Source organism: Bos taurus, chromosome 22 (genome assembly GCF_002263795.3).
Source record: "Bos taurus isolate L1 Dominette 01449 registration number 42190680 breed Hereford chromosome 22, ARS-UCD2.0, whole genome shotgun sequence".
Classification (NCBI taxonomy): Eukaryota; Metazoa; Chordata; class Mammalia; order Artiodactyla; family Bovidae; genus Bos; species Bos taurus.
Genome location: NC_037349.1, coordinates 34,740,596 through 34,764,513, shown reverse-complemented (window position 1 = coordinate 34,764,513; position 23,918 = coordinate 34,740,596). Strand labels below are relative to the sequence as shown.

Here is a 23,918-nt window from a genome sequence, read left to right as displayed (position 1 = left end):
TGCAGTCTCACAGACAGGTTCATATCATTATTTTAGAACTAGGACATCAATACAGAGTAATTTATTACATTCACTTCCTCTCAGTTACTTCTTTGCATAAGGGGTTGTTTAGTTATTTCTAAACACTGGGAGTTATGTGCCCTGAACTATTCTAGAAAAGTAAGACAGTGGTACTCACTCTCTGCTCCTCTGGTTTAAGTCAGAGCCCTAACTTCCTGCTTCACAGGAATCTAAACAGCATTTCTGGGCTTCCTTGGTGGTCCACTGGTTAAGAATCCACCTTGCAATGCAGGGGACAAGGGATCAGTGCCTGGTCCAGGAAGATTCCATATGCTGCATGGCAACTAAGCCCATGCACCACAACCACTGAGCCCATGTGCAGCAAGTACTGAAGCTGACATACCCTAGAGACTGTGCTCCACAAGAGAAGCCACCAGAAGCCTGCGCACTACGACTACGGAGCAGCCCCGCTCACCATAACTAGAGAAAACCAACATGCAGCAACAAATAGCCAGCACAGTCAAAAACAAAAATTAAAAAAAAAAAAAACCAGCATCTCCATTTTTATCTCATTGCTCAGAGGAAGACTTCCTTGTTCCAGATTAGGAACTTGCTTTGATTGGTTCCAAACTATGAGGTGACACCCTCATTAAAAGTTTTTAAATTGAGAGGTGTTTTCTCACTTTCAGAATCTGAAACTGCTGCTAGTGTTGTTTATCTTCCATTATTGAGGCATGGCTCAGCTTATGCCAGGATATACTTCTAAGCCAGAACTTTACACGTGAATGGATTCTTCTGCCTGGTCATCTGGGTCCTTTTGTTAGATATTTTGAGATTCCAAGTTAGAAGTCAGCAAATTACAGCTTACAGGCCAAATCTGGCTCATTTCTGGTTTTTGTAAATAAAGCTTTATTGGCACATGGCCATACTCGTTCAATTATGAATTATTTATGGACGCTTTTGAGTTACAGAGACAGAACTGAGCAGTTGTGATAGAGACTCTTTGGCCTCAAAATATTTGCTATCAGGCCCTTTATAAAAAAGTTTGCTGCCCTTTGTCTAAGGGAGAAAAAGCAAATGAGAAGTAAAAAGTCTATCAGCAAGATGAATGGTCAAATGCATATAAATACTGAACAAAAGGTGCAAAGAAATTAGAATGGATTCAGATGGTTTGGAACTGGCCACAGGGGGTCACGTCAGGCCTCGATGGGACTATGTCCAGCCCCAGATATATATGGGCACTTCCCAGGGAGCTGAAGCAGTGCCACATCTCCCTGGGAAGAAGCACTGCCCTTTACGAGTATTTGTGTTCCCAAATGTGAAACCTGGAGGTGGTTTTCTAAACCATCCAGTTTAACGGCTCCAGGCAGGGTGTTTTGCAATCTGACACACACATCCATCAGAACTGTTCCCTTGGAGCCTCTGCACTGGCTGTAAAACACTCAGGCACAGACAGACCTCCTTGGTTTTCAAACAGGAGCCCAAGAAAGACCACAGCAGAAACCTGTTTATACAGTTCAGGTTTTCTTAGTAACATAAGGCAGACGTCAGACAAGACTTCGTCACTAACTAAGAATTGGTTTCTCTATTAATAAAACCTATGGCAGACAGAGCTAGCTGCTTAGGGTTCTGGTTTCTTACTTTTCCTTAAAGTAGAATCAAGAAATAAAATGAAGCCATCGAAGATAAGAATTAGGAAGCACGCTTATTTTAGACATCACGTTAAGTATGTGATGTATATACTGCCTCCCTTAATCTTTACTATGATATTGTGAGAAGGGCATAATTACTATGCTATCTCCTTTTTAAAGATGTAGAAGGTGTGGTCTGGCATGGTGTTTCCCAAACCTGGAAAGGTTAAAACACAGATCCCTGGTCTCTGTCCCTAGAGATTTCTATTCCATCAGCATGGGGTGGGGCCCTCAGACTTTGCTTTTCTAAGGAGTCCCCAGATGCTGCTGAGGCTGCTGGCCAGGACTGCTCTGTGATGACACTGGCCAAGCATTTAAGTGAACAACCAAATCTCATGATCACCATGGCAGGGCCAGTTCTCAAACTCAGATGTGAATGTCATTTTTTACTCAGTCTTTTAATCATTTCTGGTAAACCACCTCCCAAGAGCTCCAAGAGAAGCCAGTGAAAGATATCCAAACATACACTCAGAAAATCTTATCAAGAATTTAATGGATGCTATCTCCCAAATGCCTGAAGTCTCTCTCATTGGGTCTTGCATTTTGGGTCATTTAGGGAAGGGATGTTTGCATACCACATAGCCACACAGCCATGCAAATAATCTGTCACAATCCTTTGGCCTAGGAGAGTGGATCCCTCAAAATTAATCAGTTCTAAGAAGTCTTATCCAAATGACCTCACCTCCATGCCTTTTTAATATACTTTCAGGGCTTCAGAAAGAGGTTACCACCACTGCAATAGTCTCAGTGCTATACATCATACCCTGGCTTCCCACACAGAATGGAAATTGCTTAAAGAGATTAGCTTCTCCTGTCCTGACATCCTAATGTTATATTGCACCTGAGTATACAATATTCAAGGTCCAGTACCATGGAGAGTTTCTGGATAGTATGACACAGTGTTGAGAATAGCTTTGCCTTCAGTTTTTTGGTTTGCAGAGAGTCATTGCTCCCCACTATGTGACTGCTCAAATTGCTAAATTGTCTCTTTCCCTATCAATAAAATGGAGATTAAAATAGTCCTGTAAAGTTAGACATATTGAATGTGACGTATTCAACTGTGGCATGTGGATAGACATAAAAAATGCTACTTATACATTATTATATACATAAAAATGTGGACTCAGTCACGTCCAACTCTTTGTGACCCTCTGGACTGTAACCCACCAGGCTTCTCTGTTCATTGGATTCTTCAGGCGAGAATACTGAAGTGGATTGCATTTCCTACACCAGGGGATCTTACAGACCCAGGAATTGAACCTGCAATGTCTCCTGCCTTGGTAGGCGGATTCTTTACCACTGAGCCATCCAGGAAGCCCATACATAACAATATCACATAAGTATATTCTTATATAGTTACAATTATGATATAACTTACAATTATATATTAATATTAACCTATACTTTATTAACATTATTAATCATATTACTTATTATAAAATATCAATAAACCTATAGGAATTATATATAATGCATACTATATAATATACAATTATATATATTTATGTAATTCTAAATTATTATTTAAAGCTCTAGAGAATGGGTTAACTCAATGCATCTTTTAATTTTGTATTTTAGCAGAAGAATGGATGCATTAGTCAATGTATGTAGTGAAAAAGGTTCCACGCCCATTAGTGCTTTTTCGTATAATCAGATCATTTTCCTTCTAGAACAAGCTCTTTTTCACTCTTTGCCTCTCCTATCTTCAAGCCTCTCTCTGCTTGCTATGTACGAGACCTTCTTAGACCATGGCTATGCCCTTGTCACCCTTCAGGGCAACACTAACTTTTGGACAACTTGTACAAATCCTCTTTTCTACTTTTTGCTGTGTACAGTCTTATTCCTCTAGTCAGAACAGACTCTTCTTGAGATCAATTATTCATGTCTGACTTGTTTTGTACCTGCCATGTGGCTTGATAAATACTTGAACTATGTAAGTGTGGAGAAATACAATCAATTTAAATGTATTCTTTGAAAAGAAGCAGAGTCCAAATGGTGATGCAAAACATGCTAAGTCCCTGCAGAATAATCACTAGTCTTATTTTACAAAATAACATTGCATTCAAACCAGTGCAAGTACAAAGTGTGTTTAGGCTGTATAACTCCAAACAGGTTAGAAAGAGAAATAATGAGGCCATTCTTTTCGCCTGTCCACAGCAGCAACACAATTAGGCACATGCTGGAGACGGGTGGCATAAACATTTCTTAATGCAGATCATAAACACTTCTTAATGCATTTCTTAATGCAGGGGCTGTAATCCTAAACTCACCTCTCCTTTAACAAAGTTATTCTGTTTTGATGTTGGCCTAGATTAAAATGTCCCATGAATTTAGCAGCTACACTATGGTTCTGGCAGCAATGGATGTTATGGACAAGATCTAGAAGGCACAATGAATTTTAAAACTACCTTTCAACAAGGTTTTGCATTTTCAGCCTAATGCATGATTCTCCAGCTACAGACTTTTCAACTAACTTGGAAAAGTGATGTTGAGAGAGAAGACTGAACACATGGTGGGTGGCAGTGATGATAGGCCACGTGGTGACATCACTGATTCACCTGAATCTGAGTCTGACTCATCTTGACTTCTTTACTAATAGTCACAGGAGAAGAAGTTCCCCTCTGTGTGACAGTGACAAGCAGGGTGGTGTTTCTCAAACTTTAATGCACATATGAATCACAAAGGGATACAGTTCACATGTCAATTCTGATTCAGCAAGTCTCGGGGGCCCCATGACTCTGCATTTCTAACATCTGACCTTACGCTAAGTCTCCTGGTTGAAGGACCATACTTTGAACAGCAAGTAGGTAGAAGATGGTGGATAACTTAATGAATGGCTGCACAGACCAACCAGACTGGGTGTGAGAGTGACACACGTGCACCATTCCAGAGGGAATGGAAACAAGGACCTTCTAGAAATGAAGATCAGAGAAGACTCAGCTGACTTTATAACAAGCATTCTACTCAGGGTCTCTTGTCAGAAACGTCAGATTAACCAACCCAAAGAACACACTTCCCTTTCTAAATCTGTAAAGCAATAACTCCTGAAAAGTTGCTAGTTAAAAGGATGGAAAATGAGTGACTGCACGTAATCATGGGTTCTAGAGACAGGGAGTCCAAGTCTGATTCCCAGCTCTGCCACTCATTCATTAGCTGTGACTTTGGGAAAGTCACCTTCTCTTGCTAAACCTCAGGTTCCACAGTTGGAAAGTGGGGCTAATACTTATAGGATTGTTGCAAAGATCAAAGGAAAAACACATGTAAGAGCACTTCATGCTATGCACGGCCCATACTAGCTACTACCTTGCAGCTTTTATTTTTTAAGTAGGAAATTAGCTAGCCAAGAATCATGGAGAAATTGCTCAGTAAGCTTTGAGATGTTTCTAGGGAAAAGAAAGTGAAAGAGAGAAGAGGAGGAGCACAAGGAGACACAATCACAGTTCTCAAGAAAGTTCCAAAATATATGTGGAAAGGCAAATGCATACGCATGTGGAATGATTTAATATTTCCACAGTTACAGGCCAGGAAGCATCGCAAGTAGAGTTATACAGAACACACAAGCCATTTGGAGAAAGCATATGTTTTAAATGATATCACTTGAGACAGGAAAACTGGAGGAGTCCCTAGACAAAGCCAGGGCTGTAAAACCTTTTGAAAAATGTTTCACATCTTTAGTAAGATATTGACAAGAGCTGCTGTCATATGGAAACTATTTTTTAGAAACACCTGGCAGGACTAATTTGGAGGACTGATTTTTTTTTCACATGAATTTATTAACACACAATAGAATACAAGGTGTGTCTGAGATGCAAGCCTGGTCAGAGGTTAGATCACTAAAGATAAATGATAGTAACTCTCATATTATTTCTTGTTATGGCTTGGATGAGCCACCATTCGCAAATAACCCAAAGAAATTCCTGTAAAGCTCATGATAATCGGAAGGCTCTCTGTTTTGATATGTGTGTGTGCTCACTCACTCAGTGTGTTGGACTCTTTGTGGCCCCATGGACTGTAGCCCGCCAGGCTTCTCTGCCTATGGGATTCTCCAGGCACGAATCCTGGAGTGGGTTGCCATTCCCTTCTCCAGAGGATCTTCCTGACCCATAGATTGAACCCATGTCTCTTGAGTTTCCTCTATTGGCAGGCAGATTCTTTACCACTGAGTCACCTGGGAAGCCCTAAGACATTCATATCTGTTAATTTTGTCCCTCTGACATTATAAATTCAATAATATCTTGTTTTGATATTTTTCTCTTAAAGGCAACTCTACAAAAGAAAAATAAGAAAAGCTTCTTATTTTCTCCATTATTTATTTTGTGATTAAACTTGACCATCTTCCTGGTTACACAGGCCAGTCTGCTTTCTGAAACAGAGACAGACTCAAGGATTTTGAGGAAGATGGAAATAGAAGTCTTCAGGGAATGAGCCTGGCCAACTGATGATTCTGATGGCTGTAACTCAGTCTGTAGGTACACATGATCATTCTTCCTTGGAGAAAGTAGCATTAGAAGAAATCACACTTCCAGTTGACTCTCAATTTGATTCCATCTACTAGTTGGGAACATTCAACTCTATTTCAAGTAAACTTTTCAGATTAGTGGTTTAAAGTCATTGGTTTAGTTTTCTTAAGGAAAATGCTAATTTCCTCTTAAAAATACTTTCACTACCTCTTCTCTCTCTTTCTGTTTATGGTCCTATCCCTAGTTTCTCTCTAGTCTTTCTTCATTTGGCAATTGCCTAAAGCTTCACTTGGCTGTTCAATAGGCACCACCAACTTAGTTAAGTTCAACCAACACGTACTGGCTGGGTAGTGAACTGGCACAGATGACCTTGAGGTCCCTGCGCTCAAAGAACTGATTAAAAAAAAAAACAAACAGATACAAAAGTAGGTGGTTTCAAAACAATACACAACTCCAAGTTAGAGTTACACCCAGGAAGTGATGGGTGGCATGGAGGTGGGCATCTGTCTTTAGAAGGATGAAGTTTAGTGGAAGAGATGCCATCTGAACTTAATCCTGAACTCTGAGGTTAGGGTCACACCTTATTCATCTCTGCCTGGCAGGTGGAAGGGGGATTAATAAATGTTTGATGAGTGAAAAATTTGCTTTTGTGGCTGAGCCTCCATAAACTGCCAATAATGAGGCAACTTACCACAATTTGCTATGCTCTTTATTACTCTCTCTTTGGTCAAAATTTTATCATTCAACTATATAAATAAACTATATGAATAATCAAATGAATGTAATTCACTGTAGTTCCCTAAGCTCAGTGTCACAGTGTTTTACATCAAATAGAAAAATAAAAACAATTTAATATTTACAGGTCTGAAAAAAAAATCTTTTTTTTTTTTCCTCGTCTTTTTTTTTTTTTTTTTTTAAACCTTACATAATTGTATTAGTTTTGCCAAATATCAAAATGAATCCACCACAGGTATACATGTGTTCCCCATCCTGAACCCTCCTCCCTCCTCCCTCCCCATACCATCCCTCTGGGTCGTCCCAGTGCACCAGCCCCAAGCATCCAGCATCGTGCATTGAACCTGGACTGGCATCTCGTTTCATACATGACATTTCACATGTGTCAATGCCATTCTCCCAAATCTTCCCACCCTCTCCCTCTCCCACAGAGTCCATAAGACTGTTCTATACATCAGTGTCTCTTTTGCTGTCTCATATACAGGGTTATCGTTACCATCTTTCTAAATTCCATACATGGGAACAATAGTTTTTTGTGACTCAAAGCTCCCACTGTCAAAGCTTTGAGCCACTGACACTGACTCAAAGCTTCACTGTCCAAAGACTGTTTCCTATATTGCTGGCCTGTGTGGATGCTGCATAAATTCTCATAAATCCTATTTACTTAATCCCCATAAGAATCCTAAAATCAGGGAATACTATCATTGCCATCTTATGGATAGAGAACTTGAAGCTGAGAAGAATTGAGTAACTCACCTAAATCTGTACAGCTAGAAAGAGATGGAGCTGGCATTTGAGCTAAGAGGCCATGCTCTAACAGGCTACCCTGTGTTACTCCATTTCTGTAGGTCAGCAGTTTGCTTTCTACATGTTTGTGGGGAGCACTGCATGCTTTTGATTTATTTTTCCACCAGCATTTGCTCTAATCAGAGACAGGACCCATGAAAGAAGAGGTGTTTTTCTTCCTGGACTTGCAGGGTATGTAGGAATGCTCTTCCTAATAGCTTGGGTATGTTTCTATGTGCCCAGCTTGATGCTCTTTTCCCAACACAAACTCTCTGTTTCTGTCTACTTCTGTCTCTACCCAAACTTTCCTAGAGGACAACCCAGTGCAAGAGTGCATCACAAACTTGATGTAAGAGTACACGTAGAAAGACCTTGGACACCTGGAGTTATCTTACTTCTAATCTATTAAGAGGCCTGAGAATCAGTGTGGTGGAGGAGACAGAGTGAATGCAGTTCAGGCCTCTGTCTTCATTAACAGCAAATTGTTTAATCTTCACAGTCTCCATAATTTGTAACCTTTCAAAGCAAATGATGTTGTATTTTCATTGCTGTACCCTCTAGCACACTGCAGAGAGCTCAGAAACGGCTGACCTGCAGCTCAGAGTTCCAAGTCAGTGCTGTTCACTAGAACTTTCTGCAGAGATGGAAATGTTCATTATTTGTGCTGTCAGAGGTGATTACTGAGCACTTGAAAATTGGCTAGAGGGACTAAGAAGCTGATTTTTAAATTTTATTTAATTTTAATTGATTTAAATTTAAGTGAAGAATTGACGCTTTTGAATCGTGGTGTTGGAGAAGACTCTTGAGAGTCTTTTGGACTGCAAGGAAATCCAACCAGTCAATCCTAAAGGAAATCAGTCTGGAATATTCATTGGAAGGACTGAGGCTGAAGTTCCAATACTTTGGTCATCAACCTGATGCAAACAGCTGACTCATTAGAAAAGACCCTGATGCTGGGAAAGATCGAAAGCAAAAGGAGAAGTGGGCGGAAGAGGAAGAGATGGTTAGATAGCATTCCTGACTCAATGGACATGAATCTGAGCAAACTCTGGGAGACAGTGAAGGACAGGGGAGCCTGATATGCTGCAGTCCATGAGGTCACAAAGAGTCAGACATGATTTAGCGACTAAATAATAAAGCCACAAAGGTCTAGTGGCTATGTACTGGATGGCACCTTGCTTGACTATAAAGTCAGGAAAATAATTCACAATCTGTTTCTCTTATAGGGCTGTGGTAAGGAATAAATGAAATGATGGAACTATAAGGCAGTATCATGTGATGAAATCAGATAACCTGGTTTAAATATTAATACCAGCTCCAGCCCTGGCTATCTTGACTTTTGGTAAGTCTAATCAACCTCCTCGAGTATCAGTTCCCTCATCTCAAAAGTGGGTTTAGTAATAACTATCTTTTATACAATGGTCAAGTGGATTAAATAAGATAATAGACATAAATTGCTCAGCACATTGCTTGGCACACAGTAAACCCTCAACAAATGGTAAGTTTTGTTTTGCTTGTTTTGAAATTGAGAGTACTCTGGAAAACATAGAATTCTATGTATAGGGGCAAGATATGATTATTAGCAGGAAATGACATGGTCCATAACGGCTCCCCTGAGCTGAGCCTTCTCTGGAGGGGACATGGCTGTGCTGGACTCTTCCCCTTTCACAGACTTTGTGGTCATATACCAGATAGCTCATGAATATATGATGCTTCAGACGTATCCCTGAAAGATTTCTCAGCTCCTGGAACTAGCCTGGGCTCCCCTGGGTGACAGGATACTGTCCCTGTCCTGCGTTGGGGGCTGGGATGAGGTCAGCTTCGTAGGTCTCCTGCCTCCCGGCACTGATAGTTCTCCTTGGAGACTCTGCAGCTGAAACAGGCTTTGTCTGGACAAGCAGCGGCTGGTCTGGCTAGCATAGCGGCAAACATCCTTGATTGTTTCTCTCCATGTTGGCTGCTAATCCCCTTTTCTGTTTATCCCCTCAGGAGCCCAGGCTCTAGGCATGGGCTCTAGACCCTAGGGCTTGGGGAGAGAAAAAGCAGATGTTCCCAGGACTGTCATTGCCATGGGCACCGGCCATGTTTGCAGTAGTGTTATTGATATGGTCCTGAGATGGCACGAGCTTCAGGCTGTCAAGGACAGCCCCCTGGCTCTAGTTACTGAAGCTGTCACCAGCACTTTATAGTTCCCTGCCGGCTGCCAGCCTGGGAGAATTCAAATCGCTGGAAAGAAGCACCTCTTTCCTTCCAGCCTGGTGCCAGAGCAAGAGAGCGTTATTGCAGTGTCTGGGAATCTATCCCAATTCTCACGGCTTTATGGTCCCAGCCTTACCCTGAGACCATGGTACAGATCTGTTCTACAGGAGGGAAGAGGAGGGAAAGAGGGCTTGGGTTGCTCTTTAGCAAATGCTTGATGAGGGAGAAGCAATAGCAAGTGCTGATAGTTGGGAAGAGAGCCTGGAAGCCAATCATTTTGCACCTTATCATACACTGACTTGTTTGTTTATTGGCCACCTTTGCCAACAGAATGTAAGTGCCATGAGGGCAGGGATTTTTGTCTACTTTGTCCATCACTCTATCCCTGACTCTATCCCTGAATCATGGCACATTGACACTCTTGAATGAGTATATGCTGAGTGAATGAATGGCTGGCTCCTTTTTGCTGAATCTTTTTTTCTTAAAATTGAAGTATGTAAGTCAGACAGAGAAAGACAAATATCATATACTACTTATACATGGAACCTTAAAAAATGACACCAATGAATTTATTTATAAAACAGAAACAGACTCATAGACTTAGAAAACAAATTTATGATTATCAAAGGAGAAAGGAGGAGGGAGGGATAGATAAATGAGGATAAAGGAGGGAGGGAGGGATAAATGAGGATGTTGGGATTAACATATATACACTATTGTACACAAAATAATCAACAAGTATATCAAAAGGGACTATACTCAATACTCTAATAATCTATGTGGGAAAGAATCTGTAAAAGAATAGACACATGTATATGTATAACAACCACTTTGCTGTCCATATGAAAGTAGCAGTGTTATAAATCAGCTATACTCCAATATAGAGTAAAAATTTAAAAACTGAAGTACAGTTGATTTACTATGTTTTAGGTATATAGCAAAGAGATTCAGTTTTTTATATATATACATGTATATGTATACATATATATATGTATTTCACATTCTTTTCCATTATAGGTTATTGCAAGGTACTGAATATAGCTCACTATGTAATACAATAAGTCCCTGTTGTACATCTATTTTATATATAATAGTGTGTATCTGTTGATCTCAAGTTCCTAATTTATCTCTCCTCTATCTTTCCCCTTTGGTAACCTTAAGTTTGTTTTCTATATCTGTGAGTCTATTTCTAATGTATCTTATAAACTGAACATATAACCAGAAGCCCCTGACTACAAATCTACCTGTAAAAGAATCAGAACACATTAAATCACTGACTGAATGATGTACCATAACTTTCCTCCTTTGTTCCTTGTTCTGTCCTCCTTTTTCCTCCTTCACTTGTTCACTTTTTCATTCATCTAACATCCAGTGAACACATGGATAGCCTGATAAACTCAACCAGTGAGTTTGCTCAACGAATGTATTTGAAAAAAAACAGGACCTCTCTACTGTGTAAAAGATGAAGGTTTATTGGTGCTTGGGAAATTTGTTGAAAGATGGGATTAAAACTAGAGATACAAGTTGAACTAGGTGGTTTATAGCCATGTTCTGAAGATTTCCCAAGGGATGAAAATGTCAGAAGGGAAAAGATAGTCTTACTCTGATATTTTTATAGTAGGAATATTTACTGTACTAAGTCACAGATTCAAAAACACCCAATACAAATCTATTCTATTCAAAAGACAAATTAATTCTTCTTGAATAGGAAGAATATGATGTCAGCTGGTAACATAAGTAGTTCAGGGTCTGGGGTGACCAAAATAGAGACCACTGGTCCAAAACAGGAGTCAGCAAACTGTGGCCCACGGCCTAAGTCTGGCCCACAACCTGTTTTTACAAATACATTTTATTGGAAGGCAGTCATGCTCATCCGTTTACAAATTATCTCTGGTTGCATTCATGACAGCACAGTTGAACACTTTTGATAGTGACCGTATGGCCTGCAAAGCTGAGAACATTTACTTACTATCTGGCTCTTCACAGAAAAAGTTTCCTGATCTCTGGTCTAAAGGAAAGATGCTCTGATGCCCAATGAGAGCCTCTAAAGGAAAACACTCCTCACGCTGAGCCAAGTTCATGGATGTTTATACACCTGCTCTCCCTATCAACAAAAAGTAGCCAACAGTTCATCCCATAACGTCATCAACTCCCAATATGTAACTGCTTTCTGTAACTCTTGCTGCAATATGGCCACGAAGTTAATGATCTGACATCACTTTCCATAAACTAAATTGTTGACAGATAAAAGTATCCTCCCTTCAGGCTTCCTACTGCACTACCCTTTCACTCTCCCAAGGCAGGGTTGTACAATACAACCACACTGCCTCAAGTGTACTCTGAGGTTTTGACTTGGCATTCAGCCGCCTTAAAACTGAGTATTTCTTCACCTGTGCTTGCTTTGTGGTTATAGGTCTCCGAATGCCCATAACCGTGATGAAACTTGTCCTTTTTCTGCCTTCGCATTTCACATGCAGGTTGTTTATGATGTGGAGTTACATAATTCTTGGTTTCCCAATAAAGAAATCAGCAGGCGGTGTGCCTTTATTGTTTTTAAAGTTACCTCCCTGTGTAAAAATTTGGAGCCAGGTGTCCCTCACTGAGTTCATCAGACCCAAGTGTCCAGACCTCCTAGACCTTCCTTAAAACCCAGCCTTGACTTTTAAAAATTTTAAATAAATATTTTCAAAGAAGGGCTGAAGCTTTTGGCCATTCTCTCTACTTTACTGCAATGCAGAAACTGAAAAACGGGATCCTCCTTCACTGTTCTGGTGATAAAGCTTTGCTTGGAAAGAAAATAATTTAAAAAGCAGGTTTCAGATACTCATTTAATAAAATCCTCCCAATCTAATACAGTTCTTTTCACCCTTCTACAAATGAGAAGATGGACACTCAGAGAGTTCCAATAACTTATCCCAAGGACACACAACTATTGAGATACACAGGCAGGATTCAAACCCATGCTCTTTCCATTCTGCTGTTCTTCTTCCCAACAAAAGTGCAGGAATGAGGACCACAGAGCTCTCGGTGATTACTATCTAGAGACAGAGTTGACATCCTGTGCTCAGAAGTTTAGAGAATTCTATTATAAGTGGAAGCTGGCTTTCCTGATCTTAAACATTGTGCAAAGAACAATTACTTTGGGTGTCATTTCAAATGGAAATAGAGTTGGTGAGCATTTGGAATTTTGTGTGAGAACAGAGAGGAACAAATAAATTTCGTTTTCACTGGAGAACCATGTATAGGAAGAAGCCAAATGTGGATGACAAGGTGTGATCAAAGTTAGCTTTAAGTTATGGAGAGTTGGTTAAAAGGTAATGGATCTCATCACTTTGCCAACAAAGTTCCCTATAGTGAAAGCTATGGTTTTTTCCAGTAGTCATGTACAGATGTAAGAGTTAAACCATAAAGAAGGCTGAGTGCCAAAGAATTGATGCTTTTGAATTGTGATGCTGGAGAAGACTCTTGAGAGTTCCTTAGACAGCAAGGATATCAAACCAGTCCATCCTAAAGGAAATCAATCCTGAATATTCATTGGAAAGACTGATGCTGAAGCTTAAGCTCCAAGATTTTGGCCACCTGATGCAAAGAGACAACTTACTGGAAAAGACGCTAATGCTGGGAAAGATTGAGGGCAGGAGGAAAAGGGGGCAACAGAGGATGAGATGGCTGGATGGCGTAACTGACTCAATGGACATGAGTTTGAGCAAACTTCTGGGAGATCGTGAAAGATAGGGAAGCCTGCCTTGCTGTAGTCCATGAGGTTGCAAAGAATCGGACACAACTTAGTGACTGAACAACAACAATGGATCTCACCCAAAACTGGGTGCTGCTGCTGCTGCTAAGTCACTTCAGTCGTGTCCGACTCTGTGTGACCCCATAGACGGCAGCCCACCAGGCTCCTCCATCATGGGATTTTCCAGGCAAGAATACTGGAGTGGGTTGCCATTGCCTTCTCCCAAACTGGGTGCTACCTGCTTTATAATCTAAAGCCTCCTACCCTTTGGCTCTCTTGCCTTTTTCTTTTTCATCTCTTTGCTTCTCCCATCCATTCACACTGCTGACTAAAGGCCAAGTTTTAAGTGAGATCTGGAAGATAAAAGGACAATATGACATATATCCTGCTCTCCAGAATCTTAAGTTTAAGGCTTTCATATTCAAATATTCTCCCCATTTTTCCACCTGTGGGGACAGAGAATGCAGGGGATACCACTGAAATACAACCCAAGGTATTTCTAGCGTCCCAAACACGATGGCATATACCTCAAATTTTGCCCCTACAATTTGAAGTTCTGTCCTAGGAACTGCCCACTAGACATCTCCTTCTGCCTTGCCATTACCCTTTCTTATCTTCTCAGCCCCTAAAACCATGACTCCAAGTTCAGTTTCTTTTGATCCCAGGGATACAGTCTAAGGGAAAGGTGGGGAACAATCGACTTACTTTAGCTTCTCAAGCAAACCAAAGGCAAGGAGAATACACGTAAATAAAATATTGCTGTAGTCAAACTTATCCTCTCTCTCTCTTCAAATGCTGCTGCTACTGCTAAGTCGCTTCAGTTGTGTCCGACTCTGTGCGACCCCATAGACGGCAGCCCACCAGGCTCCTCTGTCCATGGGATTCTCCAGGCAAGAACACTGGAGTGGGTTGCCATTTCTCCTCTAATGCATGAAAGTGAAAAGTCAAAGTGAAGTTGCTCAGTCGTGTCCGACTCCTAGTGACCCCATGGACTGCAGCCTACCAGGCTCCCCCTTCAAATGACTCACTTTCATTTAGGAATTGCAAAGAAATGGGGCTCGATGGAGATGACATCACAAACATCCAGTTTCGTTCTAGTAATAACTCAGAATATTTCATTAATCCATAAAAGCTTTAAATTTTGTTAGTTTTTTTTTAAAAATCACACCCATAGAATGTATAGCACCAATACTGAATCCTAATGTAAATTATTAACTTTGAGTGATAAGGATGTGTCAGTGTAGGTTCATCAAGTGTAACAAATGGACCCTCCGGTGGGGGATGTAGACAGCGGGAGAAGCTGCATGTGATGGGCTGTGAATCCAAAACTTAAAAGTAAAGTCTATTTTTAAAACAATGATATATATTCATAATCTCACTGGGAAAACTTGTCAAAACTGTAGAAAAGTACAAAGAAGCAGGCAGAAATCACCTAGCATCATTCTGTCCCTAATGTCAGATGAGTAGGGTGAATGACTTAGTGACCATCTCTCAAAGGCTCTTCTCTGGCCATACCTGTATGTGCACAGATTTCCATAAATAGAGATGCACGTATATGCATGTGTGGATGTGAATGTACATATATGTGGGTTTCACCTGGCATGTTTTTGTCTCAATTAATACTGATTTTCTTAATTTTTAATAGCTGCATGGTGTTGCTGATATGAAATGTGTCATAATTTACCTAGCCAGTCTCTTCTTTGATAATTATTTTGGATTTTTTTTTTTGCTTACATAAATAATGATGCAGTGAACATTCCTGAATGCACATCCTTTGCCTGTTATGATCTTTTTCGAATGCATGTATCTTTCCAGTCCATACCATATCTTGGGGGAGGTTATGAGTTACATACACTTTACCCACACTATGTGGATAGTTCTTTATACAAAGTAAACTTCTAGACAGAGAACACTGAAGAATTCTAGGTATAACCTTTCTGTTAGAACAAAAGAGGAAGAAGGTTTGACTATGAAAACACAGACATGATCGGTGCCTGCAGCTCAGAGCTTCACACATGGTATAGGGCCAGTAAGTAACAGCTGCTAATAGGATCAGAGTTGTTTCTTTTGTTTTGGTCTAGTTTCTCTGCTGAAAAAAGATCTGAGCATGGCACATGGGGGCCTGAACCACAGAAGATGGACTGTATTTTATTCCCTACAAGTTTCTGACTCTGGCTGTAATCATGTGTGAATTTCAGAAACCAATGTTCAAGCCAAGAATGCAGTTCATACAACCACCCTGTTCACTCAGTGAGCAGCAACATGGAGCCCCATACTCAACGGTGGGCATAATAATGGTCAGACGTCCTTTCTCTTATATAATAAAGAAGCGAGTACAACTTTTCTGGGGTTTTTATATATCATTATATGTGTTCTGACTTTCCTATTCAAAGGAAACAATAGGAAGGCATGTTGGACTTTTATAAACATTATTCCCTGATTCCAAGATAGTCTTAGAGCTATCAGTCTTAAAGCTCAAGGTCAGCCCCAGATTGGTCCCAGAGATTTCAACAAAAGCCTCTTAGTACTGTCTGCTTTATCCTCTTCAATTATGACACAGTTGTAAAAAAAAAAAAAAAAAATCCCCCAAACAAACAAACACCTAACACCAAACTGCTTCTGCCTACATCTGCCACACTTTTTATAAGACAGTGTGTGGCTCCTGGCTGTGCTGATTTTGAACATCACTTTCAGGAAAATTTTTTGCTATAGGTCAAGGCTCAGATTTACAGCTCTGTTTTTTGCTCTGAGGTGAGATGGAAGCAAAATCAATGAGGTTAGCTTTGGGGCCACTAGAAGTAAGTAACATGAGCCAATTATCAGTGACCTGAGATCTGTGAAGTAGGGAAAAAAGGTCCAATGAAAAGAGGGAAATCAAGAAGGCACTCTATCTCTCATTACTGTCTACGACAGAATTCATTTAAAAATAAGTAATCATGTTTTATTGGCACTAGAGAAAGAATGGTGGTGATGGTTTCGTCACTAAGTCATGTTGGACCCTTGTGTGGGTCTCCTGCACGCAGTTAGTTTCTTTACTGACTGAGCTACCAGAGAATCCCAGAGAAAGAGAAAACAGCCTTAAATATGATAGTGGAAATTTTGAAATATCCAAACAGTTTTGTTCCTTGACCCCTGATTAAAAGCAGTCCACGGTCATGGGACCTCTACCACCTCCTTTGTGAATGGAGGGAGATTTTCTAGATCAAAATCTTGTGTCATCTCAAAGAAATTTAAATAAAAATAATTACCATGACTAGCATTTATTGAGCACCTATTGAATGCCTGGCACTGTACAAGGTCCTCGGCACATGAGTCACTCAATAGTCCCCGAGACCTTACTGTGTGCCAGACATCATTCCAGGGGCTAAGGACACAGCAGTGAACAAGATACCCAAAGTGTCTGCTTTCCTAAAGCTTCTATTCTAGTAAGAGGAGATAATCAACAAGTTCTTAAACAAAACAAACAACAGAATCAATGCTATGCACAGAATTAAAATCCAGTAATGTGACAGAACCACTGTGTAGTCAGGAAAGGCCCCATGAAGGAGGTAGATTTAAACTGAAACTTCAATGAAAAGAAGATTCATCTCAATGAAGGTGAGGGGGCAGAATTTAAACCTCAAGAAAGCTCTAGCAACTCTATTGCAAAGAGGAAGAAAATGAAGCTCAGAGAGGCTATGCAACTTCCATATGGTAGGGCTGGGATTCAGTTATTGCTCCCTTGTCTGTAAAGCTGCACTGTGAAGCCCCACTGTGAAGCTTCAGTAGGGGAATAGGAATATCAACCTGAATTGTGTCTATAGAAATATGTAATCCCAAGTTCCCAAGAGCTACTCTTAAACATTAGTCATACTCCATCCATTTATCAGAAGAGTTATTTTACCAAATAGGTAGCATTTATGGCTGCAGTTGTTTTAACAGTTATATGAGTCTAAGAATTCTTGGGGAACTTGCTAAATGGCAGACTCCTGGGTCCCACTTCTAGGCAGCCATTGAGTCAGCAGAGTCAGGGTGAGGCCTGGGAAATTGTTTATTTTTAACATGCATCTTGGTTCAACTTTAAGAATGCATAGAGTGCTTTTCAACTAGGAGTGATTTTTTGTTGTTGTTTTCATGGGACATTTCGCAATAGAATGAGGAAATGTTGGTTGTGACAGCTGGGGTGTGTGTGTGTGTGTGTGTGCATGCACATGTGTGTCTCTCACAGGGATCTAGTAAGTAGAGGCCAGGTGTGTGTGTGTGTATATGTGTGTGTGTGTGTGTGTGTGTGTGTGTGAGTGACAGGGATCTTAGAAAGTAGAGGCCAGGGATGCTGCTCAACATTTTACAGCACAGAGGCCAGCCTCGGCAATGAACTTTCTGGCTCTAAATGTCAATAGTGCTGAGGTTGAGAAACCCTGCCTTGGGATTAACATCTCTTCTTCATCAATCTCCTTTTCTACTCACCTCAAAGAAAACTCCTTAGAACCCTCTTTAGAACTTCCATAGCTCCTCTCACGTTAAAAACGATCTTTCTTGTTGGGTCCTCTGCCTGGTAGAAGAAAACTTAGGCCAGGATCCCTGCTTCATTCATTTTTGAGTCTGGCCTCATCCTCACTCACTCCATGAATGTTTATGCCATTTCAAGCAAAATTCATTTACAATACCCTTGGGACTGACCACAAAATGGTTCTGTGAGTGATAACCACAACTAGTGTTTACAGAAAGAAGGAAGACTCAGGGGTGTAATTTCCAGTCTAAACATCTAATACAAATCTTTCAGGTTTCATTTAAGAAAATGGCTATGTATTATTATTATTTTTTTTAACATTCGCCAAATATCACAGTTGCTTCCGGACCTGCCTGGGGCTGTGCAGGTGAGTCAGCCATGTGAACACGACGACCACCCATGGTGCTCCACCATCACACGAACAACCTCATTGGCTGTGTCCGCTGTAGTGTCTGGCTACCAGTTGGCAGCTCTGAGCAAACTAACTCAGTCCCTAAGCCAACTCTGAATTCCAGGAAATTAAAATCCAGCAAATAACTCTGTACAGATCTGAGAGGAAACTGAGCAAGGTAACAGTGCCCTCTAAAAATAGCCAGGCAATTACCTTTGAAGATCTTTCAAAAAGATTCACTTAACTGCACAGACTGAAGCAGCAAAGGGCTTATTTGTTTGTTGACAGAAGCTGTCCCTATGTAGTCAGCAGACTTTGGAATGTTGGATACCCAATCAGTATTTGGATGCCATGGAGTTACTATGCTACTCAGCTGACCAGACTTAAAAACAAGAGACCAAGAGACTACCTTTGGTGAGGTTTATTTGGCCACATTTTTCTACTCAATTGATCATGTTAGTTTTCCTCACTTTGCTTCTTATTCCAACTTTAGTACTTGGCATGAATATTGTGGTGAAATGCATTCATTGCTCTTTCACTTTACGTGTTGGAGCAATCTATCAGCGCCATTAATTGTGTAAAGACTCCTTTTAAAGGTATTCTACCTCCAGCAAGTTGGTGAATACAGAAATGATTATATCACAGATTGGTTATGAAGTTCAACCAATTTAGCAATTTTCCTCTTGTGGTTAATTATCCACAGAATGTTTGCTCTTTTTCTTCTTCGTCTTTTAATTTTCAGTCTTGGCAATCTGAGCGAAAGTGACTGGAAGTTATGAAAAGTATGAAAATGTGTCTGTTTCAAATAGTTGGCTGAGTTCTTCATCAGCTAGAGGCCCAGCACAGGTGTGAATATTTGTTTATAATCCAAACACAGCAAAGTAAACAGTTCCATTTTGCACCTTTTTTCCTCCATACAATGATATGAATATTTCCTTTGTGATGGTCAGTGACTTTGTTTAACTTGAAAGAAAGCCTGAATGGAAAGGAAGGGCCGAGAGACTCGTAACTGTTTGTACAAGGGCCTGAAGTGACTGACGGCTCAACTAATCTGGGCGTAGAGCCCTGACATTTTGTCAGCTCCCCTGAGGAGTCAGACGTGCTGTCCACGACACACCTGTCAAGTGCTGATAGAAAAACAACTCTGTCACACAGAGCCTTCAAGGCTACATATGTGACCCTTAACCCTGGAACCCCTTCTGGAGTTTTCCACTGGGTACCAAAAGCTTTTCAATATTTCCAGCTGGACATCTCCGTGAGCTGTAATGGCAGCTCAGCATTCTAGCACTGGTGGTCATTGTTGAGGGAATTCCCCTCTCCCCGGTGTTTTTCTCTCCCGCATGGGAAGGCCCAGTTCTGAAATCTCTTTGGTAGCAAAAGAGAAGAGCTGCTCTCATCATCTAAAACTCAATCTTTGCCTCCCAGTTGAACCCGTGTGTCTTCCTGAAAGTGGGATATCTTTGAGGCCACTTAAATTCCTGTCTTCATCTCCAAGGTCTGAAACCCTTGAATGAGCCTACAAGACAATAAACTTTTCCATGCCATGGTGTTCAGTGTCTTCCAAGGGCTTGGTCTGGTTTCCCTTCTTGCACAAGAGACAACAACAAACAGGAAGAAACACAGACGCCCCTGACGCCAGGGGTTGATGTTAAACAAACGAAGTACTGAATTTAAGACAATTTGCAACTCTTTGCTACTGTCCTGATAGCCACCAGTAAAGATTATGGGAAAAGAAAAAGAAAAGATGAAAAAAATGGGAAAAGACCCAATATAGGAGCTATATCCAGGAGAACTGAATTCATAACTGAAGCAATAAATACCCTACAAGTGCACAGATGCATCTTCATTCAGCATAACAAGAAAATAAGACAGTTGACTGAGTCTATTCAGAATAATAATCAGTTTCAAGGAGGAAAACAAAATCACCTTCAAACTACATCAGTTGAATTCCAAGAGAGATCTTGGAATCCTTGGGTTGGTTACAGCTTTTCTTCACATAAACTAAAACGGCCTTGGACAGACCAAACAAGCACATCAGCAACAGGCTAGTTTAAGCCAGAATATTTCCGCAGCTTCTTTCAGGGATGGTTCCTTTTTTCTCCGGTTTCCCAGATTGTCAGACTAAAGGACCCAAGCATTTGATGAGCACATTAAAGCTCACACTCATAGTTCCTGTATAGAAATTTCCACCGAAATGAGACAAAAATAACTAAATGAAAGGAAAACCATGGACTGGATCTTTAGACAGTATTAACATCATTTCCCTCATTTTATAGATGAAGAAACTGAGATCCAAAGAAGTGAAGTGCCTGTGCCCCCAGGTTACTAAACTAGTAAATGACAAACTCTCAATGAAAACATCAATTTCCTTCATTTCTTTAAAGCCCTGGGCACCGCTTATTTCTAAAGCTGAATGTACACATTACTGTAGCTTATAGATACAAATTATTTTATAATGTGTGATTATTTAGAAACAAACAAGTGGCTCATAATAATTACAGTTCAGGGAAAAATAAACTCTAAAAAATTATTATTCTTGGGAATTTTTTTGGATGCCATTCATGATAATGTCTCCTTAGGATAGGAATATTAATTCAGCTAGCCTCAGTGCCTGAAGCAGCTGAAGTCACTGTTTAATCAAACACCTGGAATGTCATATTTTTCAGACAGTCTTTTTCCAGGACAACTCTGTCTATAATAAGCTTTGTGACCTATCCAGCTTCCTTGGAAAGTAAGGTTAGCTCCCCCACCCTCTCTGATGGAGCCCAGTCTTAATCTTAAGGCATTTCCCTCAAATTTTCTTTAATTTTTTTTTAAAATTTTATATTGAAGCATAGTTGATTAACAATGTTGTGTTAGTTTCAGGTATACAGCAAAGTGATTCAGGTATACATATATATTTACCGATTTTTTTTTCAAATTGTTTCCATTTAATTTACTACAGAATAGTGAGCTGAGTTTCCTGTACTATATAGTAGGTTCTTTTGGCAATCTATTTTAAATATAGCAGTGTGTACATGTCAATCCCAAACTCCCAGTCCATCTCATTTCCTTTTAAAAGACTTGTGTACCATCAGCCTAAGGTAGCTCAGTTTCCTCAGTTGCCAAAGCCCTAGACAGTTCAGCCTAGTTCTTGTCACCCTGTCCAGGGATCTGCTTAGGCCAAAAGTCAGCACAACTCTCTTGTAACAGAGCAGTGGTCTCCTACCTTGTTATTCAAAGACTCGAGTCTCGAGATCTGGGAAACTGCAAAGGAGTGGGAAGGATTGTGCTCTGGAAGGAAGGAATGAGAGAAATGTGCAAGGTCAAAGAAAATTTTCTGTAGATCTGTTGGTTTCTGAATACTTTTTCTGAGATCACATAGTTTATCTTGAGAAAAGCTGTTAAAATTTTGACTGCAAAGGATGGTGCACAATCTCACTGCTCCCTACACCTGCAGCACAGGCATCACTTGGGAATCTGTTAAGAATGCAGTATCTTGGGCTGCAGATCCACTGAATTACAGTATGAATTTCAACAAGATCCCCAGGCAATTCAGGTGCACAGTAAAGTTTGTGAAGAGCCCTGTGGTGAAGAGATCCATACAAGTCCCTCTTCATTTTTATCTCCTTTATTTCTGGCATTCAGAGTCACTGGCCAAGAGGTAAGCCTTTTCCAAACATTTCTTTTTTTTCTCCACCTGCACCTGGCTCATTCTTCACCTCCTCTTTAAGATTCCTTGTCCTGCATGTCCCTCGCCAATTCTCTTCAACTTGAATCCTTAGAATACTCTTTGTTTGACATAATATATCACTTTATATTAGTTTTTTTTTTTCCTAGAAATCTCTCACCTCTTAGAAGTCTTCTTTTCAAGTATAGGTCACTCACTCATCCTTCCTTTTTTTTTTTCTGATGGCTCTCTTTGATTCCTTTATTTTTTTAAATATAAATTTATTAATTTTAATTGGAGGCTAATTACTTTACAATATTGTAGTGGTTTTGCCATACATTGACATCATCCTTCCTTTCTATAACCTATGACAAAAAGATTTCCCCTAACTTATCACGGATGCTTCTAGATCACATTCATTCTAAAACTTTTCTTTTGAGAATTTTTAAAATATGGCTTAGAGAAGCTTGATAAATTTGTCTGGGTTAACACATGTATACCTGTGGCGGATTCATTTTGATAGTTGGCAAAACTAATACAATTATGTAAAGTTTAAAAATAAAATAAAATTAAAAAAAATTAAGAAGATGGGTCAATCAAAGACAGCAAAAGCAAACAAAAAAACAGAAGTTTTCAGTGCATATATCACTCAGGATTAGTGTCTAGAATATATGATGAAATGCTATATATTAGTAAAAAGGTAAATCATACAATATAAAGAAAATGGGAACAAGATACATTGAGGCAATCCACAGACCAGGAAACATGAACATCACACCAAACATGAGGAGATGCTGAACTCCACTTCTAATTAGGGAAATACATGCCAGAACCTTAGTAAGTACCATTTCACACTCAATTAAGAAGTTAGACAATACCAAGTGGGGATGATAATCTGAAGTAATGGAAACTTAGACTCCTGGATGGAGTATAAATGTTTATGACCACATCTGAGAACAATTTGGCAGTATCCAAGTCAGTTAAAAAAGCCCTTTCTCTAGGGCTCAACAGCTTCATTGCTAGGTGAGCCTAGAGCAACTCTCACCCAGAGGCACAACAAGGTATGTGTAAACCGGGGCAAGATTGGAAATGACTAAGTTGGGAAACAACTTAATGTTCACCAAAGACAATGAGAAATGAATTTTATATCCATATAGTGAAAAACTATGCAGTAGTTACATGTGAATGAACCTGAAGTAGGTATACGTATATGTGGGTGTATATGTGTATGAGTGTACATATATATATATACTTATATATATATCTCAACTTGAGTGAATCTCACAATTCAATGTTGAATGAATAAAAGGAAATTATAGAAAAATGTACAGTATCATCTCTGTAAAAGTTAAAAACATGGAAGTCAAAGCTGTAAGGATACATGTAAATTTAGCAAAAACACAAATGATAGGCAATGATAAGACCTATTTAATAGTAGTTACTTTGGTAGGGGCAGGAGTGGGGATGAATCTATGAGGATTTACCTACGAGGCTACAATGGTGTTGGTATACAGCTTTATTTCTTAAGCTGACTGATGGATACAAAGGTAATGATTGCATTTTCTTTGTAAACTTGTGAGGGTCTAAAATACTAATCGAGGTGAATTAAAACAAAATAACTTTTCTTTACGACTATGTAACTCAGTCATGTCACCCTCTTCCCACCTTCATTACCACAGTATGCTGATGAACTAGCACTCATATCCAGCCTACAGTTTTCCTCTCCATCCTCCCTACCACCAGCTGAATGATTTCAGCAGCCCTGTTGCTCCTGGTCCTCTT

The 23,918-nt window shown here is 40.0% G+C and overlaps 2 long non-coding RNA genes across 2 annotated transcripts in view; one reads left to right on the top strand and one right to left on the bottom strand.

Annotated features, from left to right (window-relative positions):
- LOC132343502 (uncharacterized) overlaps positions 1–19,076 on the bottom strand; it is a 44,115-nt gene extending 25,039 nt beyond the window's left edge. The window contains exon 1 of the long non-coding RNA XR_009492370.1: positions 18,701–19,076. This is a non-coding gene — a long non-coding RNA (uncharacterized lncRNA). The remainder of the gene's footprint in view (positions 1–18,700) is intronic.
- LOC112443514 (uncharacterized) lies at positions 8,631–15,946 on the top strand. The gene is made up of 2 exons (XR_003031916.2): positions 8,631–9,014; positions 15,689–15,946. It is a non-coding gene; the product is annotated as an uncharacterized lncRNA (long non-coding RNA).
- Positions 19,077–23,918: the final 4,842 nt, after the last annotated feature.